The following is a 24,912-nucleotide window of genomic DNA, read 5'->3' as shown; positions in this document are numbered from 1 at the left end:
ACTTCTTGAGGTCCCTTCCAGTCCTATGATTCTATGAATTGCTCCCCTTCCTCCTCCCCCGCTATACACACAGAAAAAACCCTGCTCCTGGGGGTGTGTCTGCTCTTTTCCTCACAGAGAACTGTTTGTTGGGATGGGACACCAAACACTGGAACCTCCAATAGGATCTGGCACACCTGGTCATGTAGTCTTTCAAGTTCCTCCCCATCTGCCCTGCAGCTGTACTCAACAGAGCTTCTAGAAACTTGGAATTCCAACATTCAGAGTTGATATTCATTATGAAATGAAACAAAACCAAACTATTTCTAAATTTTCTACTAAACAAAATTAATAAAGTAACTTTCTGTGTCAATCAAGAAGTTTGTTTAGATAAAATCAATTTGTTCATTTTTTACTTGTTATTTTAAAACAGATAACATAAAATATGTTTCAAAATGAAAATGTGAAACATTCCTCCCTTTTTTAATGAGGTTGAAATTAATGGTTTGAGCATTATTAAAACTCTTGGTTTCAACTTTTTCATATGGAATTTTATTGAAATAGGCACATTGCCACAGACCCTTTTGATTTTGAGGGTACAGCATTTTCTGATAGAAAAATGTTGCATCAGAAATTTTTCAGTCAGCTCTACTAATCATCATTTATAAGAAAATGACAATGTTGGTGAAAAACTATTGATACAGACTCACTACAGCATTCATGTGATCTATATGTTGGAAATTATTAGCAATGTGCTGAGCAACCCAAGTTTAAATGATCTCTCTGGAATTCTTTGTTTCATTGAACATAAAATAAATTTAAAAGTTAGAGTCTCGTGCATCTTCAAAAACTGAGATCAGATAAGCAGGAGATTTCAATATTAACTTCACTGCAGATTCTAGTGGTATAAAAATTAGTTTTAATGAAAAACCTACTTGTATTCCTTTCTAGTTAAGCTCAATGACCTATAAAGTGCAAACTATCAAAAGTGGGCAGCAGAGGGAGTCTGCCATGGAATAACATTTAAAATATAAGAATTATATTTTTTTAAATCATGTAGCAGTTATAGTTTTAAGTGAGTATATTTTTAGAAATAAACAGAAAAGATGAAATTAATAGATGTTGAATAGATGTAACTTTTAAAACCGCTTCTGTTGCCCATCAGAACAGGAGACAGTTAGTTAGAAACGAGAGAGTCATTCTTCTGTGGCCTGTTATACTTGTGGCTCACCTTGCAAGACAGACACCTGGTATTTGATCCCGCAGCGTAATCTCTTTGGTATTCAATTCAGATACGTTCTGCCAGACATACACTCTCAGGAATATGCTCACAGTAGCAGTAATGTTATGCAGTTGCCACTATGCTTGCAAGAGAATGCAAAGCAGAATTATAACCTGAGTTTTCAGCGGCTTCTTTTCTTCTTTGTATACTTGCTTATCAGAGTTCATGGGCTTAGACTTCCTGCCAGAGAGAGTTTTCTTGGGATGATTTTCTGAAGCAAAATGTCATAAAATTCACAAGACAAATAACCTTTGACAGAATTTAGGTAATCCCTGATATTTTTCATGGTTGAGGATCTCTCCTTTCATTTCATGTGGAAGTATGATGCAGTTCCCTTTGATCACGAGTCCATTTGACTTGCTTTATTGTCCATGTACCATAAAGTAGTCTCTTGTCACTTCCTTAGTGTCCTTTAAATACTTTGGTCAGCTGCTGCTAATATAAGTTAAAACTTCCTGAAGTTGCATATCTATTGAGATGGATTTTTGTAGCTGCAGTAGTGTCTCCTCTGACACTGCTATGAAAGTGTATATAACATTCAGGTACATCTTTATGTTGTTTTCAAGCTCACAGGCAATTGAATGCAATGCAGGGCTCCTTTGCTAGTATTTAATGATTATATTTAGCAAATAAGTTCAATAGCATGTAGCATAGTTGCAGACATTGGAATCTCAGCAGTACTTGATCCAGGCATTTTTCACTGGAGTAATACATAGCTTATGGCCTATTATCAGTGTAAATGAATCCAAGTCACACAGATATCTATAAAAGTTCTTCCATGGCCATACCCTTATCAGTTACTCCTTTTCCATCTGTGTATATTGTTTTTTCTGCTTCTGAGAGTGGATGAGAGCAAAATGCAACAAGTCTCTACTCAGAGCCGCGTTGCTAAAACCATACACCACCTATGCTTACATCTCCACTGATCATTGTGGGTTTATTCAAACCTTAATACTTCAGAGCTGGAGCTGCTAGCTCTCATTTCCTTTACCCGTTTGAAGTCAATTTATTTATTTATTTTGTTCCCATATCCAAAATCTGTTAGACTTCAACAGTTCACTCAGTGGCTTTCATACTGTAGAAAGGTTTTATTGTAAGTATAAGCCAAGATTAACTTACCATTTATAGTATATGTCTCAGGTATAGTACATTAATTGGTGCAGTTAGTTCTTGAATTGTTTTTATTTTCTTATAACTAATACTACTTTCATTGTTGCTTACTGTCTTTTCCCAAAAACTCAGAGGAGGAGAGGCAGAGAGGGAGTCAGAACATTAACTTTTCCTTGTTTAGCTTCAGTCCAGATTGACTGATTAGGCTTTGAGGGGTTTGTTGTGCTCTTCTATCAAAGATCCATAGATGAGAACTACAACTTCATTTGTGTTTGTTATTAATTCTGCCATTTCTCTTTGGGAAATTTCAGATCCATTGGTAATGCCAAAAATAATCTTTAAAAGCAAAATCTCCCAAATGGTGTGAGAAGTGTCATCAGTTTATCACTTTATTTGGCTAAAGGAATTTTGCAGGATCTGCTCAAGGCATCTATCTTAGGCTGTGTCCAGACTCCATGCCGCCGTCGACGGAGGCATGTAGATTAGCCAGATCGGAAGAGGGAAATGAAGCCGCGATTAAAATAATCGCGGCTTCATTTAAATTTAAATGGCTGCCCCGATCTGCCGATCAGCTGTTTGTCGGCAGATCGGGAGAGTCTGGACGCGATGCCCCGACAAAGAAGCCTTTCTTCATCGACACAGGTAAACCTGGTTTCACGAGGCTTACCCGTGTCGATGAAGAAAGGCTTCTTTGTCGGGGCATCGCGTCCAGACTCTCCCGATCTGCCGACAAACAGCTGATCGGCAGATCGGGGCAGCCATTTAAATTTAAATGAAGCCGCGATTATTTTAATCGCGGCTTCATTTCCCTCTTCCGATCTGGCTAATCTACATGCCTCCGTCGACGGAGGCATGGAGTCTGGACACAGCCTTAGAGAATACTGTATCTTCTTTCATGTTGGGGAGGAAGTCACTCAGGGTGTGTCTAGACTACAAGTTTTTTTTAAAAAAAAGTGGCCTTTTTTCGAAAAAACTTTACCTGCATCTAGGCTGTCTCTAGACTGCAGGGTTTTTTTGAAAAAAAGTAGCCTTTTTTCGAAAAAACTTTACCTGCATCTAGACTACAGCCGTGTTCTTTCGAAATTAAATCGAAAGAATGCGGCTTTTCTTTCGACGGCGTTACTCCTCATTTCACGAGGAAGAACGCCTATTTTGAAGGAGATCCGTTGAAAATAAGTGAGTATGGACGAGGGGAGCCCCTTTTTTCGAAAATAAGGGCCTCCAGGAAGAAGCTCTGGTGGACAATCTGGGGCATGCCTTGCATGTCTCTGGTTCCTGTCTGCAGCCATCTTTTAAAAGGATAGTCACCCTCACAGCCAGTTGTGACAGCAAAGCAGCCAGAGCACACGGCTGTTCCAGTGCAGCCATGTCTCAGCCCCAAGATCCTCCTGGCCCTTCCAGACAGCCTTCTGGGGACCCAACCAGGGGCTCCAAACGCCGGGCATCGGCATGGTCTGGGCCAGAGCTCAAGACTCTTCTTGAGCTTTGGTCAGAGGAGGAGGCCTTACAAGCCCTAAACACCAGGCAGCAAAATGCAGACATTTTAGGCCGCATGGCAAAGGCCCTGGCCAAGAGAGGGCACCACCCCCGCACCCAGGACCAGGTGCGCTCTAAAGTAAAGGAGCTGTACCAAGGCTATGTAAAGGCCAGGCAGGAGAGCGCCCATTCTGGGGCAGCCCCCCGCTCCTGCCCCTATTATTCAGAGCTGTCCCAGATCCTTGGTGGTAGGGAAGCGCACACACCACTGCATCTCATCCAGTCTGGCTTGGGGGACCCTGTGGTGGAAGCACCAGAGCAGGACCTAGAGCAGTCCAGGGAGTCTGGAGACGGGGAGATGGTGCCAGAGGAGGAGGACAGCGAGGAGATGGTGACCCTCACTCTGGAACCAGTCACCCAGACCCCAGAGGCCTCCCAGGTGTTATCTGATGCCGAAGACAAAGCAGCAGGTGAGTGGAATGAGGTCGTGTAACACATAGGGTTGGGGAGGTGGGTGCACAGCCCACCTTCCCCCTCAAACACCCCGGGAATCCCCTCCTCAGAACTCCCCTCCCCCACAGCTCAGGGTGAGTGGAGGAGCTCCCTCCCATTCCTGCTCCCGCTCCCACTCCACCTTGCCCTTTCCTGACAATCTCCCTTCCCTCATCCCAAAATGTGACTGTTCTCCGACAATGATTTACCTCCATCAGGATGGACCCAACAGTAGACCTGCCCACTCCAAATTGGTGTTCCACGGAGCGGTAGCTGTCGAGGGTGGCCAGCTTCCAGAGGGCAATAGCGACCCTCTTTTCCAGGGAGCTGGCAGGCCACAGGTGGGTGTCCTGTTGTTGGAGAGCTGGGGCGAGCCAGGTACACAGCTCCTGGAAAGTGGCCTTCTGCATCCAGAAGTTGTGGAGCCACTTCTGGTCATCCCAGAGCTCCATAACGAGCCGGTCCCACACGTCTCTGCAAAGGGCAGGCAGCAGCACCGGGAAGGAAATGCTACCCCCATGCCCTGACAGAAGTGGTTCCGGATGGCTTTTTTTCCCCCAAAGAGCGTCCAGCAGTCAGGACACTATTTTTCGAACAAGCGGATCGGTTTTCCGATCCGCATATTGTAGTCTAGATGCTCTTTTTTGAAAGACGCTTTTTTGAAAGTTTCTTTAAAAAAAGCGACTTTCGAAAGAGCCATGCAGTCTAGACGTACCCCTAGACTGCTGCCACGTTCTTTCGAAAATAAATCGAAAGAACGTGGCAGCTTTTTTGATCACGGAAAACCTCATTTTACGAGGAATAACGCCTTTTTTCCAAAGTGCTCTTCAAACAGGACTTTTTCAAAAGAGAGCATCCAGACAGCCTGGGTGTTCTCGTTTGAAAAAGCAGCTTGCTTTTTTGAAAGTACTGGTTGTAGTCTAAATGCTCTTTTTCAAAAGAGGCTAGCAGTCTAGATGTAGCCTCAGTATTTGGGAGGATGTTGTTTTGTCTCAAAACTCTTTCATTAAGTCTTTCAAGATGCACACAAATTCATATATTGTATTTTTGTTTATAACTTGTACCACTGGGGCACACTCAGATTTTCTTGTTATATCAATCTGCTGCATTCTCTTTGAGTTTCCACTTTACGAAGTAATAGGATAGGCCAGTGGTCCCCAACCTGTGGTGGTGGCCGGGCACCAGGGGGCGTGGCCGTTCGCCCGCCGGGCGCCAGGGGGCGGGGACGGGGGCGGGGCCCCCCATAGCCGCGCGCCCCCCCCATAGCTGCGCCCGGGGCCGGCGCCCCCTCCCCCCCCAAGCTCCACGCGCCCGGGGCCGGCTCCCCCTCCCCCCCAAGCTCCGTGCGCCGGGGGCCGGCGTCCCCCCCTCCTCCAAGCGCCGGGGGCCGGGGTCGGTGCCGGCGCCCCCCCCAAGCTCCGTGCGCCAGGGCCAGCGCCCCCTCCCCCCCAAGCTCCGTGCGCCCGGTGCCGGCGCCCCCCCGCTCCAAGCGGCCGGGGCTGGGGCCGGCGCCCCCCACCCCAAGCGCCACGCGCCCGGGGCCAGGCCAGCCCCAAGCACGTGGCGGGCGCACACGAATGCCCCCACACGTGTTGGGGACCACGGGGATAGGCGGTCTCTGTACATTATATGGTCCATCATTGTCTTAAGGTTATTTGTATTAGATCTCATTATTGGAAGTCCCTCCTGAGAAGACTGTGATATCAGGCCCTGAGTTAATTTTAAACTCAGTAGTCTTGCCTGCTAGATTCAGTTTCACTCTCCAGGTACGTTCTGAATTGCTTTGGTGCAGCAAAGTTGTCAATATTTCATACATTTATTATACTGTGTGCCAAGGGCTGCACATTCATTCATCTTTTGGGATATGGCTTTTTATACACCTTGGCTACGTCTAGATTGGCATGATTTTCCAGAAATGCTTTTAACGGAAAAGTTTTCCGTTAAAAGCATTTTCGGAAAAGAGCATCTAGATTGGCATGGACGCTTTTCCGCAAAAGCACTTTTTGCGGAAAAGCGTCCGTGGCCAATCTAGCTATGCTTTTCCGCAAAAAAGCCCCGATCACCATTTTCGCGATTGGGGCTTTTTTGCGCAAAACAAATCTCAGCTGTCTACACTGGCCCTTTTGCGCAAAAGTTTTGCACAAAAGGGACTTTTGCCCTAACGGGAGCAGCACAGTATTTCTGCAAAAAGCACTGATTTCTTACAGTAAGAAGTCAGTACTTTTGCGGAAATTCAAGCGGCCAGTGTAGACAGCTGGCAAGTTTTTCTGGAAAAGTGGCTGATTTTCTGGAAAAACTGACCCGTCTAGACACAGCCCTTGTGAATGTAGGCAGGAATTTGCTCTTATTAGTTTGGGAATTCTCTCTCCTTGCCTCAGGGGTTTTTAATGATAATACTCAAGTAATCTGTTTAGTTTCAAAGCTAGTTTCAGGTTTTTCAAGTTTCTTTAGGTTTCTCTGTTTCACCATTTCAGACTGCTTTGCTATTTGTATAGCTGTGGCTAGAGGCAAATATCTCCTCAACCATAGCTTCTGTGAAAAATGTTTATCTGTTATCCCAATAACCACCCTGTCTCTGATATATTCAGGTTTTGCATTCCTAAAATCATAGTTTTCAGCCAACGTGTGCAGAGTTCATATAAAATATTCGAAATTTTCCCCTAGCTGTTGCATTCACTAGTGAAAATATGCCATTTTATAAGCCACATTTCTCTGGGATATATAAACCTTTCAGAGTTAGCCTCTGCCGCCTTTGAAATCCTGATTTCTCTATGAGTCCAAAAGACCAGAGAGAGGATAAATGAAAAACTTGAATTGAAATGTATGATAATAATGATATTCTTATTAAATTTGTTTGCAGAGAAACTAATATGTAGACATATCATCCATGGAAACTTAAGTGTAATATTATTTTATTCTGTTTCATGGATTCCACAATGTACAGTGATAAACTGAAACCATACCTTCAGCAAATTTAGGCTGCAGTTCTCTTTTTTCAGTGGATTTTTACACATGAAGCAGGTGCTGTTCAGCTGTAGATCTGTGGTTACAGCTATCTATAATTGCTTGAAAAGTAAGAGACCCCCCCCCCCAGAGGATCCAATTAAAGTGCTGCCTCCACCTCCATTATATTTCAGCACAGATCTTGCTGTCATGTGGGAGGAAGGATAACTGATCTTTCTCCAGAGGTTTCATTGCCTTTGCATGAGTAAAATATGAGTAGAATGGAAGGGAGAAAAATCAATAGGCTCAGCATGATAAGAAATCTATGTTGATTATTAAATTCTAATGTGTTTAGGTTTTGAAATGCCCTAGTGAAATAAATTTCCCTATTTCTTCACCCTCCCCCCTCCCCATGTTGGAATTAGTATGTTTACTTGCTTGACTAGAAGAACATACATTATTCTGTAGGAGATTGACTATATAAAGCATGAATTTTAAGTGTATTTTTCGAAGAACTGATCCAAGAAAAAACAAACAACCTGTATTTCAGAGATGGAAAATGGCACAATATCTGAATGCTGTCTGGTGAACTGTATTGAAAGACATGGTAAATAGTAGGTGTTCCATGAGAATACCAGGAATTTGTCTTGATTTTTTTTTTTTTTTTTGTGAGTGGTAGTTGTGATGGGGAAGTGGACCCTAGACTCTCATGTAAAATTAATGAGAACTTATGAACCCTGTTAAAACCATTCTTCTACACTTGCAGCAAATATCAGGCATGGAAAGGGGTGTTAAAGAGAGGAGACCTAGCCTAGTTTAGAGTTGCCTAGGTTTTTAGTTTCTTATGGGTTTCCTCAGCACAATTCTTCATGGATCTTTCAAACAAAACTCTTCTTAAGACATGCATATTTTGGCCTGCAGTGCCTAATTCTTCCCTTTCTTTCAGTCAATTTATACTTTTTTCAGTCCTTCAATCCACTGTAACTCTGTTGACTTCAGCTTAGTTACTCCTGATTAACATTAGTACATGTGTGAAGAGAACAAGACCTGCAATGTTTATTTCTAAAGTATTCTTTAGAAAACTTAGTTTTGATTAGATAAGCTAGATGTTAACATGATATTTCCTACCTCCCCTAGCCTCAAATGTTCTTCTAGAAGATGTGCTGTAGATGAACTCAAGTTATTTGGCTAAACATAATAATTTCTTGGCCTTTGTTTTAAATGAAATACTTAAACTGAGATTAATAAGCCACAAGGTGGTCTTTAATGTGTCTTTTGGGGCTTTTTGGTTATGTCTACACCACAGAATTTTTCCGGGATACTGGAGGTATCCTGGAAAAACTCTGCTGTGTATAAGGAATGCGTCTGTTCTTCCAAAAGAAATTTCAGAAGAGCAGACGTGCTTTTTTGGCATCCCTGTAAACCTCGTTTTACGAGGAAGAAGGGATGTTCCAAAAAAGGGTTTTTTCCCCTACATTTGGCCTAGGGTAGATGGCTCAAATGTCAGAAAAGTCTCTTCTGAAAAACGAAGCAGAAAAAGCTAAGCAAATTGCAAACTGCAATTTGCATAGCTTTTTCCGGAAGACTAGTGTAGTATAGACATAGCCTTTGCAGTATATAATATTAAAACACTGTGATTTAATTAATGAATCAGGAAACTTTCCCTGCATTATTAAACAATTGCAGCTGATAAAATGATCATACTGGTCAGTCATTTTGATGTGAGAATAATATAGATACTAAGAATTTCCCATCATACTATTTAAATATGAATATATAGTACTATACTAAATGAAACATTTCAAACTACTGTGACTTTTCTAAGTAATATTGATTACTAATTTAGCTCCTGAAGCACTGAGGTCTGAGTATCACTGAATTAGAGGATTGTAATGGTGTCTTCTGACCTTTAAAATAACCATGAATTCCTAAGGAATATTGAAAATATTAGGATAATAATATTGGAGTTGAAAAGATATAAAGGGTTACTACAGTAATATTGTCCTTGGCCTGTCAATGCTTTAAAACATAATACTGTATTGTGTCTACTTGCATATATATGCAGACTTCTGGCCTGATTATTCACACTAATATAAAACTCTCACTTGCAATTCTTCTGGGTATGTACATACTTCCTTCTGAAAACAGCCTTTCCAGTGTACCCAGAAGCAAAAACATTGTGACCCTTTCATTCAGACATTTGTAAAGCAAACATATAATAGAACCTCTATTCACTATTTTTTGTTTGTCACTGTAGTAGTGATTGTTATTGGAGCATTAAATTGTTTACAGAAGGATATTACTACAAGGGTGTAAGATTTTTTTTTCACTTATTTTTCCATTGATTGAATATCCTAGTAGAGATGTATGCTTTTTAGAATAAGAAAGCCTAGAATAAATTCCTGCTTCTAATATCCCTCCCTACTGGCACAGTGCAAAGCACACAAAAAGAGAATATTCCTGCCTGAGCTCCACCATGTGCATGGCTTGGCTGAGATTTATTACAAATATTTTTTTTTGGGGGGGGGGGAAAGGAGGCTCATACTTATCCCATTCCTGCTGGTGCCACTATCCCTCCTCCCAAGCATCTCCTCCTAAAATCCAGGAACCCCCAGCATGTGAACTAAAACAAACCAAAGATGATGTGCAATGTGCTTTTTCCACAAAAATCTTAAATTATCAGAGTGTTTGAAAATCATGTTCATCTTAATGTACCCAGCAGCTAAAAGAATGATTCAGAAGGAGATTTAACTGCAGCGTGCCATAATATGTTTTTATGTAATCTTTTGATAAAATAACTTTGTAGGCTGAGGCCAATTGTACAGAATGGCTTCCACTGAAATTAGTCTTTGCCAGTGGTTACCAAACAACATTGAGTACAGGCAGTCCCCGGGTTACATCGGATCCCTACTTACAAATGGGGTGAGGCAACCCCGCACTAGCTGCTTCCCCCCAGCAGACCAGGGAGACATGAAGCTAGCGCCCCTTCCTCAGGAGACCAGGGAGACGCGGAGCGGCTTTTCTCAGCAGACACCTCAGCTTGAGAATAAAGGACTGAGGGAAGTGAGGTGTGGGAGAATAAAACTGAGCTCTGGAGAAATGTTTGGCTAGAGTTTCCCCTACAATATGTACCAGTTCCGACTTATATACAAATTCAACTTAAGAACAAACCTACAGTCCCTATCTTGTACGTAACCCGGGGACTGCCTGTATATTTGTACCTATAGAATATAAATTGTGGGAGAGCGAGATAAAAACCTACTTTTTTGGACACTTATTTGTAAAAGGAAAGTGGGAACTCAGGCATAGTGATGAGTTCAGAAATACAGTTATTCTGTGTACAAATACATTTTACAGCAAGCCTACTTTTTCTCCTCACAATACTTGGCTCATAAATTATATCTTCAGCTTCCCATGATCTCTAAGTTAAGGGATCAAAAAATAATTGCTATATATACTGAAAATAATTCTCCTGAATATTTTCCTAACAGCCTACACAATTTCAATACCAAGTGTGTTGGGGAACAGCTTTCAGGATTGAGAGCCACCGACAATTTCGGATATCCATTTGCCATTTTGAATATTATATATGCACTTAAATACTAAAGCTTGTATATGAACCTTTTAAAGGCTTTTCTGAGTTTTCAACAGCCATGGTTTGACCATTTTGTTAAAACATCCATTTCTTAAGATTAGTTTCTGTATGGTTGGATATGACTGGAGAAATGTATGAAATTAAATATTAACAAGATTGTATAAAATGAATACTCTGTTGATTTTTTTGGTGGCGCAAGGTAATCTTGTTTACTAAAATGCTTACTATATTGTTCAAACTATACTAGAAGATTAAAGATAGCCAGGTCTTTTGGAAATTAGAGTTTTTTAAAATTCATTTCTCATTTTGTACATGTATTATATGCAATGGTAGATTCAATTCATTTCATTCCTATACTATGCTATGGAAATCATTTTTCCATTTTTAAAACATCTGCCTAGCACTGTTCCATGGGTAGCAAAATACTTGCTTTGCTAAGGTTTTACTTTCTTTACTTTTTATTATTGATTTCATAACCACAATACTACACACAACAATAAACATATTATTGACCACTTAGAGTAAGAAAAATATTTCCCAGGTCTAGTTCGAGGGCCTACTCTCATGTAGCCATTTTAAAGCAACAGATAAAGTAAATAAGGAAATTAAGACCTGTAGATCAGTAAATATATTCCATGGTAACTAAACTGGCACACAATAGAAACATGACTTAGTTCTCTGAAGAGGTAGCCAAAAGTAATTATTTTAGATTAGTTAAACTGTGATGGACAGTTGTATTGATGCTTTTCTCAATACACTATAAAATGACTCATCTTTTATGTGTAAATCCAGTAACTCAGGAATCAGATTAGGCATAAACTCAGTATGAAATCTGAGGTCTACCCGGTTCTCCACAGCAAGCTCATTTTCCTTTCTCTAATGTGACTGTCAGTTACTGAACTTTGGATCTCAGTTGTTGAACAAAGTGTGATCAGATCAGAAGTTGTCAGAAAATGGCTGTGGCTGAACTTGAAGATCTGACTCAAATTGCACCAGTCAGCAATCTCAGTGCCCTTCAGTCTCCTGTCCTGAATGTTAATTTTGATGCTCTCAAGCACTCATTTAACAGAGAGATGGGCAGGTGGGGATTAATTTTTGCATTCCCAGTCTGGATGAATGTTAGAAGGTCCTATAGGATGTTCTGCCTTGGAGCCCATGACTGGAGACTGTATTGGATTCTAAAAAAGGTTTTAAATTCTGAATGTCTTCTATTCTATACCATACTTAAGATTATATCAAATGGCTTTTGCAGTATAATTTTTTGAAGATTATTGTTGGGGGCAGGAGGGGAGAGGGTGAAAGATCACTAGATTTAAAGAATTTGTCCTGTCAACTGTTGTAGAACATACAGGAGCATCAATTCATCTTCCTATCACTCCCCCAACATTCTCATTTTGTCTTTCATATGACAGTGTCCATTAGAAGGCTTGATTGTGGGTAACATAGCATTATTTAGCAAGTATTTAGTCAATAACAAATACATAAAGCAAACAATATAAATCAGTAGCCAGATCTTTACATTTCAAAGTTGTTTACATTTTGGGGTATTATGTTAGGTTGGCTTTTCAGCAAGCCACCTGAAGAAATCCTAAGCATCTTCTGGTGTAAGGTTTGAGATGTTATGAGGGATTTGGGGCTAGATCATTAAGTAAATAACTTCTATCTTGGGTCTTTCTGGAATGATAAAAAAAATCCCTTAAAATGTTAAGTAGTTTATATGGCAGGTAGACTGTGAAGACAAATTGAGGAGCAAATCAAGTGGACAAGCAAAAGTCCTTCTATAATGTGTCTAATTACAGAACTAAAAATTTTCAGAGGTATGGATTATACAAGGTGGTACTTGTAAAGAAACAGGTCCTAGGAATGACTGATCAGTGTTTGAGTATCTTTATTCATGGGGTCAGTTCCACTGGATTAATTGGGTTTGCTAATATAAATAAAATTCGTACATGTACATTTTTCCAACATTGGGCCATATCTAGTTTTGCTGAAAATTTCATATTGGTATTAAACTCCTGAGCTAAGAAGACTAGATTTTAAGGCTTGACCCTCTAATCCTAGGCAGGATTTAAATTGAAAATGAAATGAAGAAAAGTATCAGCATGCACTATTGTTGGAAAGAGTATAAGCTTCAGGAATAAAACACCATACACCTGGTTAACATTTCATAAAACATATATTTAACCTAGATTCTATGTGAGATATTGCAGTTCCCCAAGTGTTTAGTCTGAATCATAAAAGGGCAGGCTGTATGAAGCTGTCTTTCATTAGAGCTCCAGATCCATTCAAAATCTCCAACAATTTGGAAATAATTGACTTCCATCTGGGTGGCAGAACAATTTAATAAAGAAAATGTAATTCACTATTACAAAGGTTTTTATTAGCTTTTATATGACATTAGATTTTTGTGTGTATTAGTGGGGGCAAACTGTTTCATTAATCAGCTACAAATGCATATTATTCAAGTCTTACAGGACATTAATATCTTCCTTAAAAATGAGTTTGACATTTTATGAGATGGTATTTTAAAATCCCATTTGAAAGCACTGATAATACCCTGTATATAATTGATGGCTCTCTCTGTAGCTTGCTTTGATTTTTGATGGCATTTAAATTTTAATTAAAGACACCAACAAAATAAATTATAAAATGTTTCAGCACAACAGCCAGAGTAGGTAACTTTGAGCTAATGTCATCCACTTGAATTAATAAATAACTTTAAGAGATGTGGAACACTCTTATACATTTTGAATGTGGTGGCTAAGAGGCCCAGTCCAGCTTTTCATTAAAGACAGAGGGAGATGTGAACCTCCATCACATTTCTGAAAATAAATCCCTTTTACTGAGGTGTTCTATATGGATTTAGGAGCCTAACCTTTAGGCACCTTAGCTTGAAAATGTTGGCTTTTTCATATAGTTTTACTATTTCCCCAGTATAGTCTCTTTTAGGCTTGATTCAGCAAGATGCTTAAGTGTGTGCTTAACTCCAAGCCCAAAAGTGGTACCATTGACTTCAAAGTTAAGTATCTGCTTACACATCTTGTTGCAACATGGACTTATTTTGGGCTTGATCCTGAAAGCATTTCTGTGAGTGACATTACTCACATGAGTGGTCCCATAGATATCAATGAAGACAGAGATAGAATAGCAAGAGGGTTGAGGGTAGAAAGTCACCAGAGGACTCAAGTCAGCCTCTCATAAATGGAGGAACAGAGGGACAGCAGTAAAGAGTTTCCCTAGAGACAGAGAGGAATCTGATTACAACTCTGTTCTTGGACCACTCACCCATGCCATACTCCAGTTTAGCATACCATAAATTAATGCCCAAACTAAACCACAAGCAACCACCACTTCTGTAGAGCAGAAACCCTGTTGGAGATTGATCATATCTGTACCTTTCAAAGCTGCTATCCTTTTGAAGTATCTGGTGTATGCATTTGGAAAATAGCTTCTTGGGGGTGACAGTTTCATATGAGAGCATGGGGATTGCTTAGCTACCCCTCTCCCACTCCATACACAGAGCTCTGCCTAGGGTTAGTCATTAAAATTGTTATGGCAAAGGCCACAGGGTTGCATATGGGGGCCAAAGAGTCCATCAGTGAGGAAACAGAATCTTTCATAGAATCATAGAGCTGGAAGAGACCTCAGGAGGTCACCAAATCCCATGTCCTACTAAAAGCAGAACCAAAGCCAACTAAATCATCCCAGCCTAGGCTTTGTCAAGGTGGGACTTAAAACCCTCTAGGGATGGAGATTCCACCACCTCCCTAGGTAACCCATTCCAGTGCTTCACCAAACTCCTAGTGAAATATATTTTTCTAATATTTAATCTAGACCTTTCCCACTGCAACTTGAAACATTACTCCTCATTCTGCCATTCTGAGAACAGACTTTCCATCTTCTTTGGAACTCTCCTTTCAGATAATTGAAGTCTGCTATCAAATCCCCCCTCACTCTTCTTGTCGGTAGACTAAATAAGCCTTTCCTCATAGGTCATGTGCTCCAGCTCCCTAATCATTTTGGTTGCCCTCCGCTGGACTTTCTCCAATGAGTCCACATACTTTCTGAAATGGGAGGCCCAGAATTGGATCCAATACACCAGACATCTGAGATCTGAACCTGTTTGCATCTCCTACTGCTATTCCACCTTGGAGGTGTGCTTGGAGCTGAATTTGCAAGGCTAGGGAGAGACAGTGCAGACCTTGCATAAAGTTCTGACATCAGTCAGTGGTAGCTTTAGCTGAGCAAGGTTTGCAAGAATGGACCCCATCTGAATGGCTGATCATACCTAAATATAAACTTTTGTGCTGAACTCTTATCACTTGCTTGGTATTTTCCATATAAGGATCTCAACGGGTTTTAAAAATATTCATTGGCCCTCATGACATGTATCAGAAAAATGAAGCACAAAGAAAGTAGGAACCAGCCTGTACTCCTGAATCCTTTGTGAGGATCTCCCTTTTGTATGAGGACAGGAGATGCAGCAGCCTCTACAGCACCGTCTCTTCCAAATTCTCAAGAATCTGCAATTGGCATCTGCCAAGGAGTAAAGGGAAGCATCTGATAAATTAAGGGCAGGGATTTGTGTAGAGGCCCAACAGCAAGGCACATTGGATTCTGCTCGGCAAGAATTAAATGGAAAATGTATTTTGGGGGCTGAGTTGCTTTTCTGTGGTGCTGCCCTTATAGCAGGCAATCCCCCTGCTCAGAGTTTGTGAAGAGGGCCCACAGTTCATTCTGTGGGGGAAGGGCAACTTTACTTTCCCACAGAGCCTTTACGGGGAAACCCATGAGAGGATGCTGTCAGAGTTTCCTCTGTTCCATGGACCTCTCCTATGGTTTTTACTGCGAGAGAGGATGATCCATGCCCAAGAGTTCCAAGTTGCATACTGATTCAATGGCATAGTTGGAAATAGAACACAGGATCCCTAATTACTGGTCTCTTGCTCTTCCCATTAATTTCTTCCCTATAGTTTAAAGGATTCTCTCTTTAATTTTGCCATTGCCACAAAGGAGTCATGATTCCTGGGAGCTATCTTGCATTAAAGCTTTTATGCTCTCAGAGTGTGTTTGTCTCTGTGGTACTTTTCAAAGAATGCTTATCGGAGTCCATTTTTTATGTGCTAAACAAGTTCAAATTAGTTCTGCTTTTATAATAGCATATTTTCAAAACCACATATTGCCTCTGGCATTTGCTATTTTCAAAATGAGTCTTAAAATACCTGCATTGTTTCTCGGTGGATTTTTTGTCAATAAAAAAGTTAACTGATGGCATTTAGACAGCTTCACAACCCACTGCTTTTCACTAAAATGAAATTGCAATCTAAAGAACCCCCTTGTGTATTAAACACGATATATGTCTGAACAGCTATGTGCTAGAAATCTCCCACTATTTTATAGCATTATATCATCTGTCGCTTAGTGTTACAAATCCATGACCAGCTGTCAGAATCTCTAAGTAAGCAAATGAACCATGACAGAAAGCAGATAACCTGCACATATTGATAATTGTCTGTGTGCTTCAAAGGGAGACATGCTTCTAAATGGAAATTATTGGCAACATTATTCTGTGACTTTTACTCATCACTTCTGATCTTCAGGGTGAGATGTGAGCACTTATGCAAAGTGTTTTATTCTAGTTTATAACCTTTCAGTTATTTTCAGCATCCAATACTGTAAGTAGAGACTATACCTCTTCAGTGATTTGTTAAGTCAATCTCATAAAGGGTTCAGTGCTTGAAAAATGACATGTTCTCTTTTGTTCTTAAGTCAAGACTAGGAGCCAGACTGTGGAGAAGTGGCTAAAATGTTTTGCAATATGGCAGTTCTGGGTTGCAGAGATGTCTACAGTCAGTTAGGTGAAGCTGCTGTAAATGAGATTAGCCCAAGGGACTGTTCTGCTTTACAGTGAGGGGCTATTCTGGTCCCCAGATCTGCTCAGAATCTGAGAGGCACAAATGTGATTTACAGTCTGGCAGGGTCCCAGGAAGTACAGCAAAGAATCTGGTCTAGAAGCCATTTCTGAATGATGAGACGAGATTTGAAGACAGCTGTGGCTTGCGGAAGAGGATAAATAGCTCCAAAGCTTCCAGGCCTACAAAAGGACCTCCAGAGAAATGGTGAAATGCAAACTTACAGGTAGTAAAGATGAAGTAATAAAGACTCAAAGAGCTTTCAGAGCTAGATATTTCTGGCAGTATTTCACCACTGGGGTGGCCTGCACTGGGTTTTTAGCCATTAATGAAGCTACACCAAATGACTGCACCAGAACAAACACTTGTTATAGTCTTATTATTCTATTGTAAAAAAGTGACGTGACCTATATTAATTAATCTAATTCTAGTTTTCAATGCATCTGTGCAGAAATTTTTCTTTAGGTTCAGAGCATCTGCAATAAGAATTTGTAGCTGAACTGGTGTAATACCCGTGACTAGACTCCTGAGGTCAGAGGGGCCGATAGACTTGCTGGACCTCTGGGCAAGATGGGAGGTGGTGTTCTGTGCTCCTGGAAGGGTGGGGCCATGGGAGTAAGGGCCAAAGCTGTTGATAGTTAGCCCTCAGTGCTGCCTGGACCATTCTGTATTTCTCCCCGCCCCTCCACACCCAGCAGCCCTGAGCGTTGTCCAGAACATGGTACTTTGGTGGTGATTCAAAAGGCCAGAGACTCTGGCCATCACAGCATTTGTGGTAGCAGCTGAAGGGAGCCCCAGGGACTTTTGAATTGCTGGGCCCTGGGGTAACTGCTCCCTTTGCTTCCCTGGTGGGGAGAGGAGTGGACTGATGGGGTACATAATTCCTAGGTCATATCTACACTAGGAAAATATTTCAAAATACTAAATTTGAATTAAGAACTCCTGATTTAACAAATTTGAATTAGCATGTCCTCATTTTGGGGATGCCTCAAAATGAGTCTGAGGCAAGCTCTGTTAATGTGGACCTGCTCTCTTGGACTTTGAGCCCCAGGAAGCACTGTGGGTAGCTGTGGGAGGCTTCCCAGGGCATGTCTACACAGCATGGCTAAACTCAAATTAAGCTACACAACTTGAGCTATGGTAATTGTGTAACTTAAGTCGAAATAGCTTATTTCAACGTTTGGTGCTGTCTTTAGAGCAGTTATTTCGAGAGAGAGCACTCTTGCCTTGACTTCTCTTACTCCTTGTACAATGAGAGTTACAGAAGTAAGAGTAAGAAGTCCTCCAGCTCAACATTGTTTTAACATTATGTGTGTAGACTCAGACTTAGTCATTTTGGAATAACGTTCATTATTCTGAAATAATGCTGCTGTGTAGACATAGCCCCAGAGGCCAATAAGTTCAAATGAATGGAACCAGAGCATCCACACTAACATTATTTCAAACTTACTATTTCAGAATTAGAGTTACTCCTTGTGAAAAGTGGGAGTACAGAGTTTGAATTCCACAGCCCGTTATTTCAAATAGCAGCCTAGGTAGTGTGGACACACATTTATGAATTTGAATTTGGGATGGGGGTTATTTCAGAATAAGGTCCACCTGTAGACAAGGGCCTAGTGCCTCATGCAGTTCACAATGAAATCAGTTGAAAGCCCCTCCAAAGGCTTAATGGATATATATATTAGGAATTGTTTTTAAAGCTTATGCTTCTGTTCTATTGAACGTATTCTGTTCTGAACAGACTCCCAGATAAAAGTTTTATCATCTTTATGACCATTAATTATTATAGACAGGCCTGGTAGCACTGTCTTTAATTAAGACTTCACAACACTTTCCACTATTGGACCCTGTTTTCAGTTCTTTATCAACTTGTCAAATTTTAATTATTTATGCTGGTATTTTCATTGTTGGGTGTCTGCCCCAGGCTGAATTTTTTGGGAGGGGAATTTCAACAAAAAACTGTTATTTTCTCAGGACAAGCCTAGGGCAAAATATTCTTTATTTCAATGTTAAAATACTCCTGACCACTTTTTTCCTTGGGAAGCTCTAGAGTTTCAAAGCAGGGACTTGAAATTTGGCAGGTGGATCTCATGTCATGGATGGCTTTTATTATGCCCCAAGAATATTTGCTAAAATGTGGCCAAGTTATAATGCTGCAAAAATGTCAGTTTGCATATACTCAGTAGAGCTTTGTTTTCTATCAGCCAGATTCTCCAAAGAGTATATCTGCAAGTGTTGAATGGATGGAGCATATACTATAACCCCTAAGATACTGGCCTTGCTTCATGGCAGGTCTGGAGGGCTGAACAGGACTTTCCTGAAAATGCTCCTCCTGGCTGTCAGGGACGCTGAACACAGGTACTGGGCACAGAAATTGACAACAGGGAGATTCTCTCTCCTGGAACATGCAGCACAGAGAAGAAGGAGAAAGTATCAAATTTTAATACACAGTGACAAATTGAAGGCTAGGGAGTTATAGTAGCCAGAGACGGAGGCTGACAGGATCGGGGGGTGGGGGGGGGAGATGGATGGAAAGGAGCAGAACAGGAGGGGACAAGAGATCAGGGATGAGAATGGGGTAGAAACCCAGGGAGGATGGATGCAAGCAGAGGGGGAGAAAAGTGTGTTGGAGTGGGGATGGTGAGATAGGAAGAAAGGAACATTAGCTGGGGCAGGGGATGAAAAGGAGCAGAACGGGACAGAGACAGGCTGGGGCATGAGCAGGGATAACTGTGCATAAACAATAGAGCACACCCCTTCTCTCCAAACCTGGAATAGATCCCAAGATTCCTGAAGATTAGCAATTTCTGCTGTCAACCTCCCTCTACTGGTTGGTCCACAGAAAAACAACAGTCCTACATCAAAACAATGCTTTTTTACATTCAATGAAGGGTTAGAATGATGTGTGTTAAATAAGGTTTGAGGCCATACATTGAATGAGGAGGATCAAAAGAAATATGACTCTCTTCCCAAACACTAGAATGGACATTGCTCAAGGCATTGATCAATTCAGACACTCCATAAAACAGTGGTCCCGTATAAAAAAAATAGGATGTGATCACATAATTAGAGACTCTATGAATGTGTGCAGGGGGGTGGGAAATTAAGATAATGCAGGCCACTTTAATTCTGACATTTCCTTATGTAAATGCTTGATTTTTAACCTTTACTTAATGTACTTGTTTGGATATAATTTTAAAACTAGTTTCTTTCAAGCTCCATTTTTTTCACCTATATTCTTCCATTTCAGCAGCTTGTGGTTACTATGACAACAATACACCTGCTATCTATGTTGTTTGTGTCATTTTGAAATCTAATGTCAGTGGGTCATTCCCTTTCCTTCTGTGATTTATCTGTTTTATGATGAAAGCCATAAAATATACTGATAATTAGTAAAGACTATTCGGTTTAAACATATACTGCACTCACAATGTAGACAAAAACTTGATGTACAATGGTCTAGCTCTAGTTACATCATTTAGTTCAGTTTCTTATGGATGATCATAAAAAACATTCATTAAAATGTAATTGTCTTCTATTAACATCTCAGAATATTGTTATGGTTCAGTTCTGAACCAATGTTGTAGGGCAGGCGCTGTATTGGAGATGCTATTCTTTGTGTCTTCAAAAAATGAAGTTATCATGGCCAGTTGAGGTCAATTAAAATAATATTTCAGCTTTTTAAACTTAATGAAATGTAATATTCTCCATTTAAGAGACTCTGCAGTAGTCATGATAAGAACACTGTTAATGAAAGAACATCGGAATTACAATTATCTCTTTCTGCACTTAAAAAAGAAAACTATACTACAAAAAAGTAATTATCAATAGGTTCCCTGTAATAGATATTTACCTATTTCATTTCTCGCTTTAGCATAGTGCCTTAATAAAATTTCGTTGTAACTGCTAAACATTTCAACATTTACTGCACTTCATTATGTGACTTCTGACTATGGTATTTTCTATTCTTAGGGTCAACTTCTACACTAGATTAGTTGTGGGGTACTACTGTTAACAGAGATCAGGATTTGTCTTTATAACAAAGAAGCATGAAAAATTTAAATAGTGCAGTTGATTTTTTTAAGTGACACCGATGGTGATATTTGTACATGCCCTGCACCATAAAGAATATTACACACTAGAAGGAAGAAAATGTTATGTTAGAAGCATCATCAAAATTTAATGAGGGACTTTTAAGTCATATCATATCACACCCTAACCTTGCAAAGTTCTAGACACTTTTAGAAGTTCCACTGACAACATTGGAACTTGGACACACAAACTTAAGTGTGTGTAGAAATCTTTGCGGGAATAGGGCATTAGCCGTTAAGCACTAATTTATATCAGTGTAAATGGGGATTTCTCCATAAAAGATGATGGCAAAATCTAGCCTCATAAATGAAAAGCCATTTTTCAACATTTTCAAATATTCTGGTGATCAGGAAAGAAAAAATAAAGCTCCCAGCAGCAGCAGTAGAGTTAAAATCCCCTTTCCTTGCAACTTTATTTCAAAGTAAAGGATTGAAAGCAGAAGCAAACTACTTAGAAGAGTGGGTCTCAATAGCTGACAATTGCATTAACTGCTTAGACAGCTGGGAGTGGGAATGACATATCCTAACCACTGGGAAGTACCTGCTGTACCCACTTCTCCTCTACCTTTATAATCCCACCAGCAGGGGTCTGAGTTGAATTCCTTATACACAGAAGCTTGTGGAACACTTTTCTACTTTATCACAGGTAGCTTGTCTTTGGAACTAAAATAGTTTCTGATGTAAAACTACGCATAGCTGTGAGGAAAAGAGAAGCAAATTATTCCCTTCCTGTGTTGCCTGGCAAAGACCCTGAATCCTCCTAAGTGGCACCTTATCCCAAGTTTAGGCTTTTAGGAAGGTGCTGTCATTGGCAATGGTCACAGAGCAGCCCCACAGCTGCCCAGCCCTACCTTTCCCTCTAATTCCATCCCAATTACCACCATATTTGTCACTGATGCTGAGGAGGCATGGGACTCTTGAAGACTAAGTTTTCATTAATTACTCTCCTCAGCAGCTTTGGCTCCAGAATGTCCCCCACCGCTTCCTACTCCCAAGATATCATCTCTTTTTCCCTCCTAACAACACTGAATCGAGTCCCTCACTAGTAACTAGACCTGCCATACACCCACTCCATCACTAGTAACAAGCCCTGCCAAACACCCATTCCACTTACCCTTTCCTGACTTCTAGAGGCTCCTTCAGCCCTTCTTTAACCTACATTCCACCCCACTTTCCCAAATACTCATGGGGCTTCATCCTTACCTGTTCTCATGGTCTATACTTGCTATCCTTCCCACAGATTTCCACTTCAACCAAGATCCAAGTATGAATCTTGATGGAAGAGCTCATCTTAAAAAAAAAAGATTTTGGGAATTAAGGGGTTAACATCCTTTTCTTCTTCTTCTATCTTTTGCAATGAACATATTACAACACTGTCTTAACTGACCATAAAATTTTGATGGACCAGAATTTTTATTGCCTTGACCCATTTTACTATATATAAATAAATAAACTGAAATCAGAGTTTATTATATATAAATAAATAACCTGAAACTCGGTAATTAGTCACTGACATTTGTCAACCCCTATATGGTATTACTGTGCTTGGTATTGGTTTCTGATTACTTGAAGAATAATTGTAAGGCTGCAGAGAAATGGAAGCTATCTTCTAATCTGAGCTATCTTTTCTGATGTTGTATTAATAATGTAGCCTAGTGTGCTTTCTGTCACCTAGAATATATTGCAAGAGTGTCTCCATTTCTCACTTTAACAAATGTTATAACAGTTACCGTGTTATATCTTATCTAGGCCACAGTCTACTGTATTACTTTTTCATTTTTAGGGATTTACTTTCTCTTTTATAACTAACTTCAGATCTTTTATGCCTGCATTGTTTATCTATAAAATGTTGCTGTCTTATCCATCTTTAAAAAGCAAACAAACAAAATACATTGGCTTTGGAAATGGTCTAAATCCTTGTCATTACCGTGATTTATATATTTCATATCTGTTCACTATCTATTATTGTCCAAGCTTATTGTATTACCAGAATGTTTCCTTTTTCCTAAATCACAATATAAAAGGGTGTGTGAGTGTAAAATATTTGCTGAAACTATCTAGTTTTACTAAGCAAGAAAGACTCATGATTAAAGATCTGTTTTACTTTTCAGTCCATGATTGAACATTCACAGTCTCACAGCTGTTTTCAAAGACTTCCCCACACTATAATAATTTAACTTTATCAAAGCAATCATTCATGCCTTCCCTGAGTTCAGTTTTCTGTTCTCTATATTTTGAGTTATTGAATATAAGATAGAAAACATCTTCCAAAAGATAAATTGCATTTTAGTACATGTGATATCTTAAAAACCTGCCATTTTATAGACTTTACGGTTGTTTAATTGCATTGTTTTCACTAACTCTGTATATATCTAAGAAATAATGTCATTATTCTGTGCCATAATTCGATTTTTCCAATTCCTCTACAGACACTAGCTGGCCATTTCTTGAAGATGAGATATTGTAAGCAAAGCCAACTCTGTTTGGTTTAGATGTCAGAGCATTTTTTTTTAAATAAAACAATTTATCACTAGATTGTCCCTCAGAGATGTAGTCCAGGGTATGGATTTTTGAAGTACGGAAAGATCAAGCTGTGGAAGGTATGAGCAGGCCAGAATACAATGTCGGAATTAATCCAAGTAGATAGAGAGCAACCAAGTAATATCTTCTCTGTGTAACAAGGCCAACCTTTCTCTCTTTCTGCAGTACCATGCCTCTTATAGTACACTATATTATGGATGAGGAGAGGGTCTTATAGAGTCTTATTCATTCCCTTATAACATTGCCCATCCTGTGCAGGGATCCTGTGGAAAAAGCATAGTTAATTAAAAGCTGTGTCATAATTCATAGGCATAAGAGGATTCAAGTAAGCATGGAACAAGCAACTCTAAATCTGGAATTTCCTAACTTTTCAGTGATTTGCAACCAGGATGGTTTTTGAAAGTAGTTTGTTAGATATAGTAGTGTAGAAAGTACCTATAACAAATTTACAGGTGTATGGAATGTGACTGAGGTAATATTGCTGTCGAGCATGTAACTTTACATTTCTTGGCCACTTTTGATTAATTCTGAATTAATACCTTTTGTTTATTTATTTTATCTAAATTAAGCTCTGCTCACTCTTGCTTTTCTGTTTGGGATTTCTGATTTTCTTATGTCTTAGAAATATGAGAGAACCTTCTTATCTTCTCCTTTTCCATATCCCCCCTGATACAGCAAGAAATTGGTATGTTAATGAAGATGTCCTTCCCATCTCATCTTAATTTTACTTCACCTAAATGGAAACATATGGTCCAGACAAGCACACTTAATTGAAGGAGTTGTTAATTCATAATATTTGTGGCAATTAAAGGTTGTCTGATGACACTTTTCTTAGGGGAGTATTAACAGCCCTTTATTTATCTCCTCTCTGTAGCATGCTGTATCAACTCTGCCTCAGTAAATGCCAGTCGCTCCTGTAGCAGACAGCTTTCTAGGCGTCCAAAGGCTCAAATAACAGAAAATGAAATCTTACACTGTGCCACATTATTAAAATATGCTATCTAAATCCTGCCATTCCATCATGTTTTTACAGTTTGCTTATCGAAGACAGTGAAGATATTATTTGCTTTTTAAACCTCAGCTTGAAGTGAGGGAACCTCAGTCTGAAGCAGGAGTGTAATGTGGAAATACGTGCAGGAGGGAGCGAGTGAAGTTAGTAGCAATTATAGCAGACTACATATAGTCAGATGTGTTCTGGTGATAATGCAAGCTCCTAAGTGTATGTTTATCCTTCTCTGCCTGCGTATCTGATGAAAAAGATAAATGCTTGCCTGAGTTCAGTTTTAAACTGTAACCATACAATAACAGAGAGGTTACATTTTCTTTTAAAATATCATTAATAATGATGGATAATTTCAGCACATGTTTCTCCTCTTTCTTCCATCAACTTTAAATCCAGTGTAATTTAATTAAGTTATTTTGCATTTATGCTGGCACAAATGAAGAGCGAATCAAGCCCTAAGAGAACATTTTCTACTTGAAACTAAGCTT

The sequence above is a fragment of the Pelodiscus sinensis genome, chromosome 2, assembly GCF_052426305.1.
Source record: "Pelodiscus sinensis isolate ZL-2025 chromosome 2, ASM5242630v1, whole genome shotgun sequence".
Taxonomy (NCBI): Eukaryota; Metazoa; Chordata; order Testudines; family Trionychidae; genus Pelodiscus; species Pelodiscus sinensis.
This window is presented reverse-complemented; position numbering follows the sequence as displayed.